Source organism: Macrotis lagotis, chromosome 4 (genome assembly GCF_037893015.1).
Source record: "Macrotis lagotis isolate mMagLag1 chromosome 4, bilby.v1.9.chrom.fasta, whole genome shotgun sequence".
Classification (NCBI taxonomy): Eukaryota; Metazoa; Chordata; class Mammalia; order Peramelemorphia; family Peramelidae; genus Macrotis; species Macrotis lagotis.
This window is the reverse complement of record NC_133661.1, coordinates 85,945,180-85,966,070: the sequence shown is the minus strand read 5'-3', so window position 1 is coordinate 85,966,070 and position 20,891 is coordinate 85,945,180. Positions and strand designations below refer to the sequence as shown.

General features: G+C 34.8%; 1 long non-coding RNA gene and 1 pseudogene across 2 annotated transcripts in view; one reads left to right on the top strand and one right to left on the bottom strand.

Moving 5' to 3' along the window:
* LOC141521167 (uncharacterized) overlaps positions 1–20,891 on the bottom strand; it is a 115,889-nt gene that overhangs the window by 71,620 nt on the left and 23,378 nt on the right. Inside the window, exons 2-3 of one of the 2 annotated variants that reach the window (XR_012477859.1) lie at positions 9,592–9,705; positions 8,110–8,260 (exon numbers count right to left, since the gene is read on the bottom strand). This is a non-coding gene — a long non-coding RNA (uncharacterized LOC141521167). Of the gene's footprint in view, positions 1–7,912; positions 8,261–9,591; positions 9,706–20,891 lie in introns of those variants that run through there. The other variant, XR_012477858.1, reaches the window with a different exon arrangement.
* On the top strand, positions 5,454–6,310 carry LOC141519936 (interferon-induced protein with tetratricopeptide repeats 1B pseudogene; annotated as a pseudogene).

Genomic DNA, 20,891 nt, shown 5'->3' with positions numbered 1-20,891 from the left:
AAAAAGGGAACCATATTTACAGATGCAGGAACTAGGCCCACATCACATCTCTATCGTTTACATATAGACAGGCAAAGCCCTCTCTGAGTCTACAATTTCCTCATCTGTGCAATGGGAACATTGAATTAGATGATCTTGGCAAAGTTGATTTAATGAGTGAGGAGCTCAATTCAAAATTTAATCAATATTAAATGTATTCATCATGATTTTATAAATGGCAATGATTATTAGTAATTAGGAATGAATACTCATTTAGTAATGCATAATCCTGATAAGTATTAGAATAAGCAATGTTTTAATCTATACTTTTTATAATTTACATAGGAATATAGATTCCAATAGAAAGGCCCCATAAGAGACCTCAAACTTTTAATGTAATGGTCAGCACTGCTTAATTGAGATCCTCAAGAATGCTGATACATATCTCCATCCTGCTTTGTTCAAATTCCATAACCAAATTAGACTTGGGAGATGGCAAGTTATGAATAGATTCTGCCCCCCCACCCATATAGTCTTAAAACAGATTTATAGTCATACCATCTCCTCTTGACCAACCTGAGGGGTAGCCAAGCTGTACCAGCAAAGCTCCAAAGCTTGAACCAGATTAAATGTAATTGGAAATTGTGTAACAAGAAAAATAAAATGCAATAAAATATAAAAGAAGCTTGAGGTTTTCAAAGTCAACAGGCAGCTCACAGAAATGCAATTTTTAATCCAAGTTTTAATCAAACAATGCCATACATTACTCTCTTAATCACTAGTTAGTCTGATTTTTTTAATAAAAAAATTTTCCCAAACATTTTCCAAACCTTTCCCAGGTAATGTTTGTATTCATGGATTATGCCTTTCATTTAAGTATATTCTTTGTTATAAGAAAGGGGTCACTGGGCAAAGTGAGAATGGAGTGGAGAAGGAGGGCATTTGGGGGGAAGTAAGCATGGGCAGAGGATGAGTAAATAAAGAGAAATGAAGGTATAAACAAAATAGAAAATAAAATGAAGAATAATAAAAGATAGGAAATAGTGTTTTATAAAACCATCAGTCCCTACATTTAGAACTCACTCAGATTCCCTAATTTACCATGAGTCAGTTTCAGTTTCTATTTCTCCAAACACTTGCATGTGAACAAATAGAATTCTCCTCCTTTGTCTATTTTAGCTCTCTGAGTTGCACAGCTTGTGAAAATCTGGCTTCTAAGAGAAAATCAGACTCTTTCATATCCCTTCAAAAACCTTAAAAAAAGAAGCAGGAATCAATCACGAGGTAAAGAGCTTTCTTTCTTTCTCCTCCATTGACTTTGCAATTTTCTAATTCTATTTTATCAGACTTAAATGGATGAGAATCATCTTTCATACTCACTGAAGGTAGATCTTCATATATACTAGCTAAGGGAGAAAGTTAACCTTCCAACATAGTATATAATCAAATGAGAGTCCCTAGAGAGTAGGGAACCATTCTAGGATTTACAAATAGGGACGTGACTTGATGAAAGGGGACATATTAGGAACAATCATCTAGCAATGGTATGCAAGAGAGATTCATGGCAGGAGAGACTGAAGTCAAATGAGAATAGTTGGGAGGCTCCTGCAACAGTGTAGGCATGAAATTATGAACTTAAAAACAAAACCTAGGGCATATTTGTATTGATATGTGTATATGAGAATACATATTGGTATTAAATATATACACACAGAGCTATATTCTCAAGTTTATTTATTTTTAATTCAAAAATAATTTTCCTTCACTGGAAGCAACAGGATAGGAAAATATGTGATCATACCTAGAAGTTCCTAACTTCATTTAACAACAGTGATAAGTGAGGAATTCCATGAGTTTGCCCATTTAGCAAACAGTTAAATTGAACACGATGTTAACCCTCAGAGTTTGAACATCTGGTCCACAGGCCATATTGGTCTGGTGATGTAAAGGCAAGGACTTGAAATTCAATAAAATCTAGTAGCTTTCTAGGAATAAATTAATAAAATATTTGACTAAGCCCTGAATGATGTTACACATATCCAAACGACCCATGGTGGAAAAAAAAAAAGGTTCTTCACCCATATGCTAGGGAAATCCCTCTTCCCAATTCAGGATCTTTATGCTTTTATATTATGCTGAGACCTCCACAAAGCATGTGAATCTCCCCCTTCCAGGATGTTGGCACCACCCAGTTACTACTGATTTATCATTAAAGGTCAACACAGAGACTCATAAAAACCATAATTAAAAAACTGCACTCACTTGTCCACTTAAAATGAGAACTAAAAAGTACCACGGTTCTTATTCCCAACCATCCCCCTAGTCTGCCTCTCCCCACACAGCATTTCTGATAAACAGCAATATCTGGGGATGTGTTCAGTGTGATCACATTTAGTGATATGACTAATGCACTGATTCTTTGGCAGGACTCCCATACACGGCTGAGATCCCTTTCTCAGATAGTTGCTTTTCCAACTTCTCTCTCCCTGGTGAGAGAGTCTGTCAGATCTGGGGAGAATACAGGTCATTCCTTCAACTCACCTTCAGTGGGGTTATTGTGTCTGTTCTTGGGAAAGACCTTAAAAGGAAGGTCCTATGGATCAATCTACGCTGTAATCCAGTGCAAACCTGAGGCCATCTCCTTCAAAATAATTAAAAACACAAAAATGCTAACACTCAGATCAGATAACATTTATATAGCAGTTTATGTTTAGCATTGTGCTAAAGGCATTAAGAGGATTTTTTCTTTTGATCACTGCAACCTTGGAAGTTAGGTGCTATTATTTTTCTCATTTTATAGATGAGGAAACCAAGGCAAACAATAACAAAGTGACTTGACAGGATGACATCACTAGTAAATGTCTAAAGCCATTCTTCAATTCTGATCTTTCTGAATCCGGACCCAGTGCTCAATCTACTGTGTCACTATGATGACTAAAAATGTCCCACCTACAATAAAAGAGACTGAGGAATAGATCATAGCTAGTGGCATTTTATTAAAAGGTCCATGGTCCCCTTTAACGAAGTAGATCTCAGATATTTCTCACAATCTAAGATGCCTTCTGCTTCTAGGAGCTAACTTTTAAAGTCCCTGACATCTCAAATGCAGAATAATTTCATTGATTGACATATGATATACAGTATAGGTTAGGATAAGCAAAACAATATATCAGCAGTATCATGTGTTGAGGTAAAAATATCTTTGCTGACTGTGAACAAAAGATAACTGGCCTCCTTAGATTGGGCAGGAGATGGTACAAGCTATAGATACAGTCTAGGTGGTCATATGCAGAGTTTGTAATTATTACCCCTTAGGAAGCATATAAGGTTGATAAAAACTGATTGAAATAGAGTGTAGGTCTAAATGAATTATTTCTCTCACAACCAAGATTTCATGAGTATGCCTGGAATCTCTCAACTTGAGAAATAGCTTGTTGTATTATTACTCTGAGTTGATTGTGTTAAATTTAGATGTAAATTTAGATTTAAACTAAAACAATAGGAAGTAAGGTTATATATGAAGATTTTTCTCTAAGATTTACCAAGAAACCTATAGATGGTTGCCATTATCAAAATGACTACCCAAACCAAAGTTTGTTAGAAAGAACAAAGAGACATAACACTGAGTTAAAAAACCAATAAAACAAATGAGATTTCCAAAAGATGGCATAGTTAAACATTTTGATCATCTTATAAGTTATAATATTTTCTTTAAATTACTATTGATGGGAATATCATTTAAGCAAGAGAAGGAATTTCCTAAGCAACAGAGGATCTCTGTCTCCTCTTCCAAGATATCTCTTATTTTGTGATTTGTTGAACCAAGTAAAAGAATATATTGATGCTATTACAGGGACAAACAGACAATGTTGTCACAGGTTGAGTCAACATTCAAATGGAGAAAGGTAGACTTGACATGGCAAACTGAGATGTTTTAAAACTTTATTCATTTTCCCACCAGATGCCTCAGATAACATAAACTCTATCTCCTTGTCATTATCTCAGATGACTAAAACTCCATCCCTTCCTCAGTTCAACAGTTAGCAGGTTTGAAGAGAAAAGAAATAGGCAAGATGCTACCTAAGGATTTCTAATGCATTTGTCTTGCACCTCTTAATAAAGGGAGGCTTCAAATTATGCCCTTATATGGAGTGTGAGCACAATATTTTTTTTAATATTGGACTTCAAGCATACCAAGTCCATAACCCTGAAGGAATAGAAGTATAGTGTGTATCAGGACCAAGTAACCCCTGTAATGCTACTGCAGAGAGAGCCCTGAAAAAGTAAAGGCTTAAGTTAAATAGCAATGGGAAATACAGAGCCCAGTGGTGATTTTTCATAGAGAAACATCTCCCATAGTCTCGACAAAGGGCAAATTATCAACTCCAAGGAAGTCAGAGAAGAAAAGCAGAAACAAGGAACTCTTGCATCTCTCCACCTGCTACACCCAAGTCTTGAGCAATCTACATATATCCTAATCAGGAATCCTTCGCTTATCTCTTTCCCCTCTCCCTTTCAAAAAGAAGAGCCTTGACAGAGAGAACCAAGTAGGCAGAGTCCACTTCTTTGGGCTTGATCAGATACATGCCAGCTTAAGGAATGAAGGAATAGGAAAGGTTTTGAAGGACCCAAGTCTATCTCTGTGATGTGAGTGGAAGTGAGCAAGGGTCATTCTAGTCTTCTTTTCATTGTTTGCTCAATCCCTAATAATGGAATATCCTTCTTCCCTTCCTTTGTCCTCTCTTTCTATACCCATGGAGAATTATACTCTTACATGTGAGTGTTCCATTAAAAGGAATATAAATTTTGATTGCAGAAACCTCACAAGATATGTTGGGATTTGGGGGTTAGTTTTTTTTCTCTTCCTTGTTTATTTAATCTATCAGCTTTTAAAAACTCTCTTGTTCCATGTAGTTTGTATTATGATTTCTTGGAACAGTTCTCTGAATGCAAGACTTTTAAAAAATCCATTGGGTTGAAATGAAACTACCTCAACATTCCTTATCAATCTGACTCTCACTGTTTGATCAATAATAGGTCTTAACCCAAACTTTATTTGACCATTGTTTAAGTTTTGATGACTCAGAGTGAGTGTGAAGATAAGTTGTTCTGGCCAGAAACCCCTTCCCAATTTATCTATCATCTATCTATCTATCTATCTATCTATCTATCTATCTATCTATCTATCTATCTGTTTAAATAGTAGGTAAACTGGGCCAGCTTTTGTCTCATTTCTTACCTATCCTTAACCACTGAATGGGTGTTGCCTCAGAAAAAAAGAGACCTGGGAAAGACCTTAGCTTAAAAAAACAAGCTCTCCCATTGCTTCTATAAACAATATCTGGTCATTTGTAAATATGATTTGTAACTGGAATCAGATGACCATGGAGGAGAAAGTGTGTTGGATAATTTTGCATTGTCCTGCCTTACATTAATCCAAATCACTTGCTAGTCAAGTCATCACCCTTCTAATGTCACAGGTTCTATTAGAGAAAGAAGGACAAACAACAACAACATAATAATAATAATAATGGAATATCCGATTTTTATTCACAGTAAGATGTCTGAGAATAATTCTATGATGGATACTCTGCTGGAGTTGAGATGCCACTTCTCCTGGGATTTAAGAGTAGGCATACACTTGCCTGAATTTAGAATACAGAACTCTGGAAGAGATCGAGTTCCTAAACCCAAAATTCAAAGTAAGAATACACAACACATTTGCCTAAGTTAAACATGTGAGGGGTCAAAATGAACAGGTTCTGGAATACTTCAGACAAGCTGAAAAAATGATCAAATAGCTTCATGATGATAAAACAGAGATTAAAAGCCTTGTGACCTAGGGAATTATGCCTAGAACTATAGTCATATGAAGCCCAGGCATACCTGGAAAAGGGAGAAGCATTTTGAAAGAGGCATTTTGAACTTCTAGAAATTGAATGTGAGGAAGGGTAGAACCTGTAAAAGTTTGAACAGAAGTATTATGAAAGGGCTAAAATATGTTTCCAAAAGACTGGAATCTCAACCTGAGAATTCTGAATTTAACACTGGATTTGTGTTCACAATATTTCATCTGGATCATCCTGGCAGTGAAGATGGTTCTAATATTTCTCTAGAACCCCTAAGACAGAAAGGCTTACATTAAGGTAATCAAGAGGAAGAAGAAGGAAAGTACCTTTAATAAATACATCATCATGGTCTCACATCTTTTGTTATGCAACCAAGTTTTAATACAATAAACAATGTCTGGACAAAGCTCTTCATCTCTCAGAACTTGCTTTGAAGATCACTCCATCCTCTACTATCCTACATTACCAGATGGGACTTTGGAACCAGGTAAAAGGGATTCAAATTAAAAAGGCAACCTACCATACACCAAATGAAAAAGGATAGACAAGTTATTAAGAGAGAAATTGAGTCAGCCATACCTCAATTTAACACTTCAACAGAGTGTAGACCCACATTTGAGTCAAGGTTTGTGGAACTAGAAAACATGCATGCAGAAGGTGACTTAAATAAAGAAGAAAAAAAAATCTATTAGAAATTACTGAACTTTCAGATCATTGAGGCCAACCAAGTTGTTCATCATTACTATAGCCAGTTCAAACAATTTGGGATTGTTTTAAAGTTGAAGTTTGAATTCTTAAAACTGTCTTATTAGTCATGAGATATGTTAAGGAGAAATTTAGTAAAATAGGAATTCATGAAAGTGATAAAAAAAGAAAAACTTAGGGAATAATATAGGTGAATTTAGAATGAAACTTCACAACTTAGAATTTTTAAAAAGGAAGTATTGTTGCTAAGCCTGAAGAAGTTTCAGCAAGCCATTCTCTAAGTCTGAAGTCTTGGGTTATCAATCTGGAAAATTGGTTTTAATTTAGTGTAGAATAAAGATATACTTAAAAATTCTACTTAAATTAGAGATGTTTATTGCAGGAAGAATTTTTGTTAATAAAAGACAGAATAAGAAAATCTTAGAACATCTTCAGAAAAACAATAAAAAGTGGATAGAATTGTAATTCATTTACCATTATCTTGTTTACTGCTTTTAAATAGTCAACCAGAGGGCACAAGCAAATCCCAATTTAATATTGGACTTCAAGCATACCAAGTCCATAACCCTGAAGGAATAGAAGTATAGTGTGTATCAGGACCAAGTAACCCCTGTAATGCTACTGCAGAGAGAGCCCTGAAAAAGTAAAGGCTTAAGTTAAATAGCAATGGGAAATACAGAGCCCAGTGGTGATTTTTCATAGAGAAACATCTCCCATAGTCTCGACAAAGGGCAAATTATCAACTCCAAGGAGGTCAGAGAAGAAAAGCAGAAACAAGGAACTCTTGCATCTCTCCACCTGCTACACCCAAGTCTTGAGCAATCTACATATATCCTAATCAGGAATCCTTCGCTTATCTCTTTCCCCTCTCCCTTTCAAAAAAAAGAGCCTTGACAGAGAGAACTAAGTAGGCAGAGTCCACTTCTTTGGGCTTGATCAGATACATGCCAGCTTAAGGAATGAAGGAATAGGAAAGGTTTTGAAGGACCCAAGTCTATCTCTGTGATGTGAGTGGAAGTGAGCAAGGGTCATTCTAGTCTTCTTTCCATTGTTTGCTCAATCCCTAATAATGGAATATCCTTCTTCCCTTCCTTTGTCCTCTCTTTCTATACCCATGGAGAATTATACTCTTACATGTGAGTGTTCCATTAAAAGGAATATAAATTTTGATTGCAGAAACCTCACAAGATATGTTGGGATTTGGGGGTTAGTTTTTTTCTCTTCCTTGTTTATTTAATCTATCAGCTTTTAAAAACTCTCTTGTTCCATGTAGTTTGTATTATGATTTCTTGGAACAGTTCTCTGAATGCAAGACTTTTTAAAAAATCCATTGGGTTGAAATGAAACTACCTCAACATTCCTTATCAATCTGACTCTCACTGTTTGATCAATAATAGGTCTTAACCCAAACTTTATTTGACCATTGTTTAAGTTTTGATGACTCAGAGTGAGTGTGAAGATAAGTTGTTCTGGCCAGAAACCCCTTCCCAATTTATCTATCATCTATCTATCTATCTATCTATCTATCTATCTGTTTAAATAGTAGGTAAACAGCCCCAGTGTTGCTCAGCCTTACCTGATATATCAGCTTGCATGGCCCTTTTCCAGCATTCACCAGATTCACTCTCTTCCTCCTCCAAATTGTTTTTTCACTCTTCTGTGAAAAATCACAGGTCTTGGGAACTTTTCAGGTGCCATGGGGTGGTCAGAGAAGAAAGCAGGGTCTGCTTAAATGGAATGAGAGCACCCTTTCCAGAGATCCTCTTTGCATAATCTCCTCAGGCCCCTTGCATCTCACATGAGCTCTCAATTTGTGTGAAATGGGGATCAGTCAACACCCCATCAAGGAACAAAACTTAAACTGAAGTGAACAAAAGAAATGTTTATTATGGTTCTTGTGAGAAGTGAATGGAAAACTCCTCAGAGCATCTACCCCTTTACAGAAGCAAGAGCCAACTTATATATTGTTAATTTAACTCTACTCCTCCCATCAGAGCCAGTATTGGTCCAGGTTTCTCCAGGTTAAAACTTTTTTTACCATCCCTTCTTATGTATCCCCTTGATATGTTCCCCCACCCTGAATGTGCCTTCACATACATCACATGATATGATAATGAATCTTAAGCTCCTTATGGGGCAGAGATTTTAATATGTATGTATGTATGAAGCTAATTAAGCCTGCATAGTGGTTTAGTGCATGGTGACCCAGGCTATGACTCAGTATCATCTGCTCTTAGCCAATCTGGGCATTCCAGCCCCAAAATTGGAATCTCAGATCATTTTCTTATGAGATAGGACAGTTTTATTGGTCACCTCTCAATCAACTCCTTATTTGACTCTATCTGTGGAAGCAGAGTTTCTCCTAGAATGTGGTCCTATATCCTACATGACAATGATAATTTCATGGCTTTCTGACTATCTTTCTTACTGTCAAAACCACTATCTGCTGCTCAAAAATGGGCATGGTGTGGCAGTAATCATCTCTAACACCATAAGTCTCCAACACTAAAGGGTCATAGGACTCCATTAAAGGGTCATAGGGCCTCAACACTAAATGCCACTCTCTACAATTGGAATTACAGTGACTTACTCCTCTAGTCATAGCCAAAGCTACCAGCAGAATTGTTCTTTTTCCTTTTCCCTTCTTTTGTAAACTAAACGATTTCCCAGTTTTTTAGGGTTTGGAAAGTAGGAGTCTTTGTTCTAAAGAGTCATGTGATTCAATCCCCTTCAGTTTTTATAAGAAACTTCTGGAGATTTAATCACAAATTTGATGTCCAAACTCATAAGACTACTAGATCTCCAAGGAAGCCCTATCTGGTGGTCTCTATTAGGTGAACATGCCCTTAATTTATTTATATATAATTATGTATATGTATATATATGTATACTTGATTAATTCTATCTTCAATGATTCTTTCCCTAACTTAATATAGTCTTATTCATATAATTTGAATTTATTCTTATTAAATTCATTATTTCAACACAAGTTTCAATGTATTTTAATTTACCTAAGCACTTGATTTAAACTGCAGTACTTTCAATAAACTTGACTTACCTTCAATTACTTTCTGATTTCAAAAGAAATTCTCCTTTTCTGGGTGCACTTAGGAATTGACCTCAATCTGGTCAACAGCAGGGGAAGGACACAAGACCACACCATGGGGCGTCTCTGATGAAATAGGCAAAATGGGGTAATTAAGGAAATTCCAGAGAGTTGTATATATACAAGGAATAGGGAGTGGCATTTATATGTGTGTTTTTCAATTGTGTATCTTTGTTCATCTCTATGGCTTGACTGGCTATTTCCAGTTGTCTGTTACATTTCTGTGTTCAGAATGGCTGATTTTAGTTTCTTAGTTTTCCAGGCTCCTAGTACTGGAGAATTCTCCATTCCCTTTTTTCTTTTAATATTTGTTAAATTAATTAAAGGAGAAATTAATATACTCGAAAGCAAGAAGACTATTGAACTAATAAATAAAGCTAAGAGTTGGTTTTATGAAAAAGCCAATAAAATTGATAAACATCTGGGTAATATGATTAAAAAAAGAAAATAGAAAACCAAATTGCTAGTATCATAAATGAAAAAAGTGAACTCACCACTAATGAGGAAGAAATTAAAGTAACAATTCAGAATTATTTTGCCCAACTGTATACCAAAAGATTTGATAATCTAAGTGAAATGGATGAATATTTACAAAAATATAAATTGCCCAGATTAAATGAAGAGGAAATTAAATACCTAAATAATCCTATCTCAGGAAAAGAAATTTGACAAGCCATTATTGAACTCCCTAAGGAAAAATCTTCATTGTCAGATGGATTCACAAGTGAATTCTATCAAACATTTAAGGAACAATTGGTTCCAATTCTATATAAACTTTTTGGCAAAATGGGTAAAGACAGAACTCTGCCTAACTCTTTCTATGACACCAATTTGTTGCTGATATCTAAACCAGGAAGAGTCAAAACAGAAAGAAAATTATATGCCTATCTCCCTAATGATTGCAAAAATCTTAAATAAAATCTTAGCAAAGCAATTACAGGAAGTTATCAAGAGGATAATATACCATGACCAAGCAAGATTTACCCCAGGAATGCAGAGTTGGTTCAATTTTAGGAAAACTGTTAAGTTTAATTAATTATATCAATAACAAACTTTTCAGAAATCATATAATTATCTCAATAGATGCTGAAAAAGCCTTTGACAAAATACAGCATCCATTCCTACTAAAAACACTAGAGAGCGTAGGAATAAATGGATTGTTCCTTAGAATGATAAGCAGCATCTATCTGAAACCATCAACAAGCATTATATGCAATGGGGATAAGTTAGAGGCATTCCCAATAAGATCAGGGGTGAAATAAGGATGCCCATTATCACCACTACTATTCAATATTGTGTTAGATATGTTAACTTTGGCAACAAGAAGAGAAAAAGAAATCGAAGGAATTAGAATTGGGAAGGAAGAAATAAAACTCTCACTCTTTGCAGATGACATGATGGTATACCTAGAGAATAACAAAATATCAACTAAAAAACTACTGGAAACAATTAGCAACTTTAGCAAAGTAGCAGGATATAAAATAAACCCTCATAAATCTTCAGCACTTCTATATATTAATCAGCAAGAGTTAGAAAAAGAAATCTCATTCTAAACAACTTCAAATATTAAAATATTCATAAGTCTACCTTCCAAGGCAGACTGAGAAACTCTATGAAAACAACTACAAAACACTTCTCATACAAATAAAATCAGATTTAAATAACTGAGCAAATATCAACTGCTCATGGATAGGCCAAGTTAATATAATAAAAAATGACAATTCTACCTAAATTAAACTACTTATTTAGTGCCTGACCAATCAAAATTCCAAAAAATTACTTTGAGTTAGAAAGCATGGTAAATAAATTCATATGGAGAAATAAAAAGTCAAGAATTTCCAAATATTTAATGAAAAAAGTACAAAAGAAGGTGGCTTAGCCCTACCAGAGATAAAATTATATTATCAAACATCAGTCATCAAAACTGTCTGGTATTGGCTAAGAAACAGAGTGGTGGATCAATGGAATAGACTAGGTGCAAAAGAGATGCAAGACAATGATTATAATAATCTGCTATTTGACAAACCCAAAAAGTCCAGCTACTGGGGTAAAAACTCCCTCTTCAATAAAAACTGTTGGGAAAATTGGAAGTTAGTATGGCAGAGACTTGGATTAGACCAACACCTCACACCTTATACCAAGATAAGATCAAAATGGGTACAGGATCTCAACATAAGAAACAATGTTATAAGCAAACTAGGAGATCAAGGAATAGTTTACCTGTCAGATCTATAGAAAGGGAAGCAGTTTATGACCAAGGAAGAGATAATTAAAAACAAACTAGATAATTTTGACTACATTAAATTAAAAAGGTTTTCCTGGGTTCAAATCCGGTCTCAGACACTTAATAATTACCTAGCTGTGTGGCCTTGGGCAAGCCACTTAACCCCGTTTACCTTGCAAAAAAAAAAAACTAAAAAAAATTTTAAAAGGTTTTTTACAGACAAAACCACTGTAACCAAGATCAAAAGAAATGTAGTAAATTGAATTTTCCTCACTTGGGAATCCCTGATACCGAGGAAATCCAAGACTAATCTTTCTCTAATAAAATTGCTTTCTATAAATATTGATATGATTTACTAAGGCTTACTGGGTACCCAATGCATAGGACTGTAAAAAGGGAGTTGGATTTATAGATGTAGGAACTGGATTCAAATCCCACTCCTATAACTTACTTACTGACAGGCAAGGTCCTCTTTGACTCTTCCTCAGTTTCCTCATCTGTGCAATTGAATTAGATTATCTCTAAGTGTTCCTCAAGCTCTAATGCTTTTAGTTCTATGATGCTGATAAATTATATGTTACAAAGTCTAATGTTTGCAATAAATGATTGCTCAACCATCATTTTTATGCCATATCTCCTCACATCACCTTCTGACTAGCCCTTATGCATAATCCCAGGAATGCTACTCCCATCTGAGACCCTGGTCTTCTGAATGGTGAGCATTCATTTTATCTTGCCCTGATTCAGAACCACCAATTCCTGACTACCTATGCATCATGATGATAAATGTCCTCCAGGTCCAGAAACCCTCACCGCCTATTTTCTACCTCTAGCTCTCAGTATAAAGTCATCAAATCACTAAAGGATATGTCACCTAAAGGCCCTAAAACTCTAAATTCCCATTCCCTCTGACTTCTTTGTCAAAACTCCTCCTGAGCCTCAATTCCCCTATAAATAGGCTATCTTTTATTACAAAAACGTAAGTAGTCATACCTATCAAACTAAAAAAATATTTGATAACACTAAAAAGATAACAAAATTCATCTGAGAGAACAAAAGCTCAAGAGCATCAAGGGAATTAATGGGGGAAAAGTGCAAAAGAAGGTGACCTAACCAAACCAGATCTAAAACTATATTATAAAACAGCAGTCATAAAAATAATTTGCTACAGGCTAAGAAATAGAGTTCTAGATCAGGGAAATAAATTAGGTAGAAAAGAAACAATACTAAATGACTGTAGTAATCAAATATTTGATAATAAAGACTTCAGCTTCTTGGATAAGAACTCATTATTTGACAAAAGGGTCTAGGATAATTGGAAAATAGTATGGCACATATTAGGCACAGATGAACCTCTCATGCCCTATAGTAATATAAAGTAGAATCGAATACATGATTCAGACTCAGGAGTGATATCATAAGCCAATTAGGTTTATGTCAGATCTATGGAAAAGGGAAGAATTTATGAGAAAACAAGAAATAGAGAACATTGCAAATTGTAAAATGCATAATGTTGTTTATATTAAATTTTTAAAATTTTACACACAAAAAATCAATACAACCAAGATTAGAAGGAAAGAAGAAATCTGGAAAATAATTTTTGCAGTCAGTACCCCTGATAAAGGCCTTTTTAATAAAATATCCAGAGAACTGAGTCAAATCTTAAAGAATACAAGTCACTTCCTAATTGACAAATGGCCAAAGGATATGAACAGCCAGTTTTAAGAAGAAGAAATTAAAAGTTATCTATAATCATAAGAAAAAATGTTCTAAATCATTATCGATTAGAAAAAAAAGACAAATTAAAACAACTCTGAAGTCTTTCAGATTGGCTAATATGATAGTTAAGGATAATGGTCAATATGGGAAAGGATATGGGAAAACTGGGAAATTATTGCACTGTTGGTGGAATTGTAAACTGATCCAACCATTCTGGAGACCAATAGGGAACTATGCTAAAGAACTATAAAACTGTACATACTCTTTGATCCAGTAATAGCACGACTAGATCATAAATAAGAACAAAGAACACATGTACAGAATATTTTTAGCAACTGTTTGTGATGGGAGAGAATTGGAAACTGAGGTGATACTAATCAATTGAACAAGTTGCAATATATGAATGTGATGGAATATTAAAGTTTTGTAAGAAATAATGAGCAGGTAAATTTCAGAAAAACCTGGAATGACTTTCATGAACTGATGCTGAGTGAAGTGAAAAGAACCAGAGCATTGTACTCATTAACATCAACATTGTATGATGATAAACTATGATAGACTTAGCTGCAATGATCAAAAATAATTCCAAAAGACTTGTGGTGGAAAATGAAATCCACTTCCAAAGAAAGAACTGACTATAGACCAAAGGACAATATTTTCACTTTAAATTTTTTTTTTCATGGCTTTTTCCCTTTTGTTCTGATTCTTCTTTCTCAATGTAACTAATGTGGAAATATGCCTAACATGATTGTACATGTATAACCTAAAGAAAAGAAAAAAATGGAAACAGTTTGAGGGTAAGGACTTCCAGCTTGCTTACTTTCTATAGCTCCTGTTTTAGATGCTGTTTAGCACAGGATCGCCCATGGACCCCTTATGAATGCTGTTTTTCTTTTTATCATTCATTCTAACCTATTCCAGATATAGAATACTATTCTTCATAGAATACTATTCTTCAGACTTCTTCATGCTAAACACTTACCCACCCATCAACGTTCTTTTTTCTAATTCCAGAAATACTCATTAAAACTTCACATTATCATTAATAAACTTGCCTGTGATTCAGATCTCCTCTTCTCATGTTTTACTGAATCTTTCATTCTCAAAAAAAGTCTCTACACCCTGACCTCTCCCCTTCCCTGATCACCTTCAAAAGATAATTTATAATAATACCCCTCATCACCACTCACCTTTATTAGTCCATGGTATGTCTTTTCTCATGTATTTGTTTATCAGTGCCTCTTCTAGACTCTCCCTCTTCTGTCATCATGCAAAAATTTATCTTCCTTAGAAATTTACTTCATCCATCTCTATTACCCTAACCAAATATTGATGACTGCTTTTTATGTGCTCTCCATACCAATCATCTCATGTTCTCTCCATTCTCAAAGACTTCATTTCTGACTCACAGTTTTCCTTCCTACCCTAACCCCTACTTTCATATTGCAACTTCTATAGAGATAATGAAATCCTTCTCAAAACTCTGGTCTCTACATAGCATATGCCCATACTAGAACCTTTTTTCTTCCCACACCTTCCCATTCCCAACACTCACTAAACTGCAATGACTACATAGGTCTTCCATGATGAAGTAAAATACCTTTATTTAGTTTTAAAAGACCTTCATGAATTGCCACCAATGTATCTTGTCAGAAACCCTAGACTCCTCTCCCTTTCCTTTGCACTTCTGCCCAGTCCAATAATTTTTCTGTGCTTCTCACTGTCAACCCCCTTCCAAACATCATGATGTTGCAGGGGCAACTATACTACTGAAATTAATAAAATAACTGTGTTATTACCTAGACTAAAAAATTGAAATGCTACCACCTAGCCTACTTGATTCTAAAAGGCAAAGAAGAAAACCAAATTGACAGGAACCAAAATGAAAAAGAATAACTTTTAACAAGGAAAGGTGATATAATATAAATTATTAAAAACTATTTTTCTAAATCATATTCCAATAAAGTTGATGATAAATTGAATAAAATTTTACACAAATATAAACCACTGAGTTAACATATGTAATAAAAATATTTTAACATAATCTCAGAAAAATATATTGAATCTTTTATGTAAAAAATACATCCATGAATTTTCAAATGACAAAAAAGATCCAGTTGAATTTAAAATTGAATTCTAACAATCACTTAGACAATAATTCCTTAAATAAATGCTAAAGAAAAACTTCTACCAAATTCCTTCTAAGAGTTAAATATAGTCTTGATTCACAAATCAAGGATATAACAATAATCTTAAAGAAAATCAACATATAAACAACAATATTTGTGAAGAGACAATGTTTGAAAATATCTAGTATAATGATTTTTATCAGGAAAGTTGGCTTAGTTCAATATTAAGGAAAGTAAATATATCATACTAATGTTAAACTATAAATCACATCTCAATAAAGACAGTCTTTTGAAAAAATATAATTTATTGTTATTTTTAAAATATATAGGAATAATTGAATTCTTCCTTAACATGGTATATATAAAGTCAAGGACTAACTTTTCTAAGAAAATCAAGGTTTAGCAAGGCTTTCTATTACCACTAAATCATTCAGTATAGTATTACAGATGCTAACTGTAGCAAGACAACAGAGAAATTGAGGGAATTTGTAAGGATTGAAAAACAAGTAAAAAAATTAATGAAATGCTATATACATATATATATATAACTAAAAATTAATTGAAAAATTAACTAACCAACAAAATTCCTGAATTTAAAATCCACAAAAGTCATCTTTTTTTCATTTTATCAATAAAGTCCACAGAAAAAATATTCTGTTTGATTTAACTGTAAGAATATAAAAATATAATTAGGAGTCCACCTGCTAAGACACACATAAGGTGTATGGGCAGAGCCAAGACAGCAACATGAGAACAGGCTTTCCCAGGAGCTCTTTTCCAAAATATTTTAAAAACCTTAAAATTATGACTCTAATTAAATTTTCAAGAGACAGAACCCACAGAAAGATCCAGTGAGACAATTCTCCAGCACAAGGTAACCTGGAAGATCGTGAGAATGCTCTATTCCACTGGGTTGGAGGAGGCAGCAGCATAGCCAGGATCACCAGGCTGGAGCACAGAAGCTTCAATCATCCAGAAACAGCTCATGGGGTACCTGTGTCCCTGGGAGTGTCATCTCCTAGCCGCAGAGCCGCAGAAGCAGTTTCCTGATCTGCCAACCCAGGGAACACTAAGCATGACTTGGAAGATCGGCAGGGAAACCTCTGGTAGAGTGAGTGGGAGCCAGCAAGGCCGTCAGCTAGCTGCAACCCTAAGCATAGCCCAGATCCAAGGAAACAGAAGCAGGCCTATAGAGCTTCCCAGCAGGGAGCCATACAGGTAGCTCCTCTCAGAGCACTCAGTCCATGGAGGGTATGGGAGCAGGGAGAGTCTGTCAAGGTCTCTCCTCTGTCCCTGGCAGAGGAACTCTGGTACTTTGACCATATTCAGACTCTGGTCACAGTCTGGACCCCATACTACTATAGCTGAGCAAGGACCCACCTCAAAGCTCTGGGACACATGGGTGTACTTATGGTCATCCACAGACCAACGCACAAGCCAGAAGAGCAGTCAGAGCCTCTCAAAAGACTTTGAAGGAACTGAGGCCTTTGCACAGGTGTTCCAATATGTCAAAAGCTCAAGAAGTACCCCAAAACCAAGGCATAGGCTGGGGAAATGAGTAAAAAGGAAAAAAAAGGAACCTGACCATAGACAATTGGGCCCATGGAGGATCAAAACACACACTCAGAAGATGGCAAAGTTCAAGTTTTTGTATCCAAAGCCTCCAACAAAATAAGAATTGGCCTCAGGCTATAGCAAAGCTCAAAAAAAGATTTTGAAAATCAAGTAAGGGAGATAGAGGAAAAATTGGGAAGAGAAATGAGAGAGATACAGGAAAAACATGAAAACCAAGTCAGCAGCTCAGTGAAGAAGATCCAAAAAATGCTGAATAAAACAAGATGTTAAAAACCAGTCTTTAAGTCAAATGTAAAAAGCAGTCCAAAAAGTTAATTAGGAGAATACCAGCAGAATTTGCCAGATAGAAAGAGAGATAAGAAAGTTCTCTGAAGAAAACAATTCCTTCAAGCATAGAATGGAGTTAAAGGAAGCTAATGACTTAGCAGCATCCACATCAAAGGTTTGTAGGGCTTGGAATATGATATTCCAGAAGGCAAAACAGCTTGGAATGCAACCAAGAACCAACTACCCAGCAAAACTGAACATCCTCTTCCAGGAGAAAAGACAGGCAGTCATTGAAATAGGGGAATTTCAAATTTCCTGTTGAAATGGCCAGAGCTTAACAGAAAGTTTGATCTTCAAGTGCAGTCTCAAGTGAAGCATAGAGAGGGTGGATGAGAAGGACTAATTTTGAGGCATTTAATGATGATGAACTGCATGTATTCCTGCATAGGAAGATGATACAGATAATACTCATATGAACCTTCTCATTTATTAGAGCAGGTAGAAGGAGCATATATAGATGAGGCACAGGAGGGAGTTGAATTTGAAGGTATAATATATTGTAAAAAATGGAGTCAATTGGTGAAAAGGGAACATACTGGGAAAAGTGGAAAGGAGAAATAGAATAAGCTAAGATATTTCATGCAAAAGAGTCAAGAAAAAGCTTTTACAATGAAGGGGGGTGGTGAGAAGGAATGAGGGAGCCTTCATTCTCCCAGAAATGGCTAAGATACATACTTAATAAGGTATAGAAATCTAGAGGACAAAGGGGATGGGAGAAAGGGAACAGGGGGAGGGGAGGAGGGATATAGGTGATAGAGGAGAGCGTAGATCATGGGAGAGGGTAGTTAGATGCAACACATTTTTTTTTACTTTTTACAAGGTGGTGGGATAGGGTGGCCTTCCTGGGACCATGTGGCTGGGTAGTTCCTGGGTCTCTGGGATGGGATATAGGCTTGGGCCTCCTGGTGCCAGTACTAGTGCTCTGTCTACCATGGCATTTGACTGCAATATAGCACACTTTTGAAGAGGGACAGAGTGAAAGGAGAGAGAAAATATATTAAATGGTAGTGGGGAGGAACGGATGGAAGGAATTACAATCAGCAACAGCAACTGTGGAAAAATATGGAAGTGATGATGAACTTATAATAAAGAATACAATGTACCCCAGAGACAGAGTTGATGGTATCTGAACACGACTGAAGTACATTTTTTCTCATTCTTTCACTTTATTTCTCATGAATATTTTTTTTTATTTCTATGGATGGAGGTATTACTCTTACAAAAAAGACTATTTTAGTAATGTGTAAATAAATAAAAATGTAAATTAAAAGAGAAAAAGGGAAAGAAGACACACATAAGGACTTTATGAAAAAACTTTATATAAAGTTTTATACATACATATATATATATATGTATACATACATATATATATATATATATATATATATATATATATAAAGATAGACAAACAAGGAGATAACTACTCATGGTTAGGTTGAGCCAATATATTAAAAATAGTGATACCATAATGCTAATTTAGTAATTCAGAATTGTACTATCAAACTACAAAAGAATCCCTTTAGAGATGAAAAAAGTGGAAAAGACGGGGGTCTAGCATTAACAAACCTCAAATTTGGCTACAATGTAGTAATTATTAAAACCATGACATTGATTTAAAAATGTTGATCAATGGAAATAATTAGGGAAACAGCATAAAGTAACTTACTTTATAGTTGCATTGAATTCAACTAGCACCAAAAGCCCAATGGCTAGGGTATGAATTCATTATTGTACAAAAATTATTAGGAAAACTAGAAAACTTTTTAAAGTTTGTAGAAAACTGCACATTTTACAGCACATAAAACTGCAAATTGATACATGACCTACATGGAAAAGATCATATTATAAAAAATTTAGAGAACATGTAGTAACTTTCACAACTGTGAATAAGGGAAGAATTCATGATTGAAGAAATTATAGAGAGGATCACAGAAGATAAAATGGATAATTTGCATAACCAAAAATGAAAAGCTCCTGTGCCAACAGAATTAATTCAGTTAAAATTCGAAAGGAAACAATTAATTGGGGTGAAAAATATTTGTGGCAAATTTCTCTGAAAGGGTCTGATGTCTAAAATATTTAGAGATCTGATTCAAATAGGAACTGATTCAAATATGAAAACACAATAATCATTCTTCAATAGATAAATTGTCAAAGAATATGACATTTCTCAAAGAGAAAAATCTAAGCTAACATATAAAAAGAATTCTTCAGATCATGAGCAAATTAGAGAAATGTCATTTAAAGTAACTATGAGATTCTATACTATGCCATCAGATTGTTGAAGATAATAGAAAGGGAAAATAAAATTGTTGGAGGGTCTGTGGGAAGATGGCATGCTTTTGGTAGAGCTGTGAATTGGATCACACAAAGTCTAAGAAGGAAGATCTATCTGAATTCAGAGAAAGAACTAAAAAATAGAAGTATGTAAAGAATAATAAACATTTTTGTGTCTAATGGTAGCTAGCAATCTCTATGATAGGAATGTGGAGTGGAGAGAAGAAAAAACATGATTATTATATATTTGAATAATAGATTTGCATTTTCATATGCAAGCAACTTTTTATCATTTTTGTTATGAAACTCTTGGCTCATTTCTGAAGTTCAGGATAAAATAAATTTTTAAAAATGTTTTTTAATAAGTGATCATTCACTTAACTCCATTGCCTTGCAAAAAAAATGATCCAGAGCTATATCTCCAAAAGTCACTAAATTATGCACACCCTTTGAATCCCTGTCATTTAGTATTACTAAACCTATACCTCCAAAAAGATCAAAGATAGTGGAAAAGGATCTATATATAAAAAAATATTTATGACACTATTTTTTTTTTTGCAAGGCAAGTGGGGTTAAGTGGCTTGCCCAAGGCCACACAGCTAGGTAATTAGTAAGTGTCTGAGATGGGATTTGAACCCAAGTACTACTGACTCCAGGGCCGGTGCTTTATCCACTGCGCCACCTAGCTGCCCCGACACTATTTTTGTTTTAGCAAAAAATATAATTAAATTGTGGGATTGCCTATCAATTTGGAAATGCTTAATAAAATGTTATATGCATTCGGACGAATATTATTGCCCTATAAGATAATGAAAGTGATAAATTAAAATAGAGAAGTCTTAAGACTTTATGGAGAGTGAAATGGAAAGAATTAGAAGATCAATTTAAACACTAATGATAATATTGTAAAGAAAATCAGTTGAAAGAACTTGTAAATTCTGCTCAGTTTAATGATCAACTACACACACACACACACACACACACACACACACACACATTAT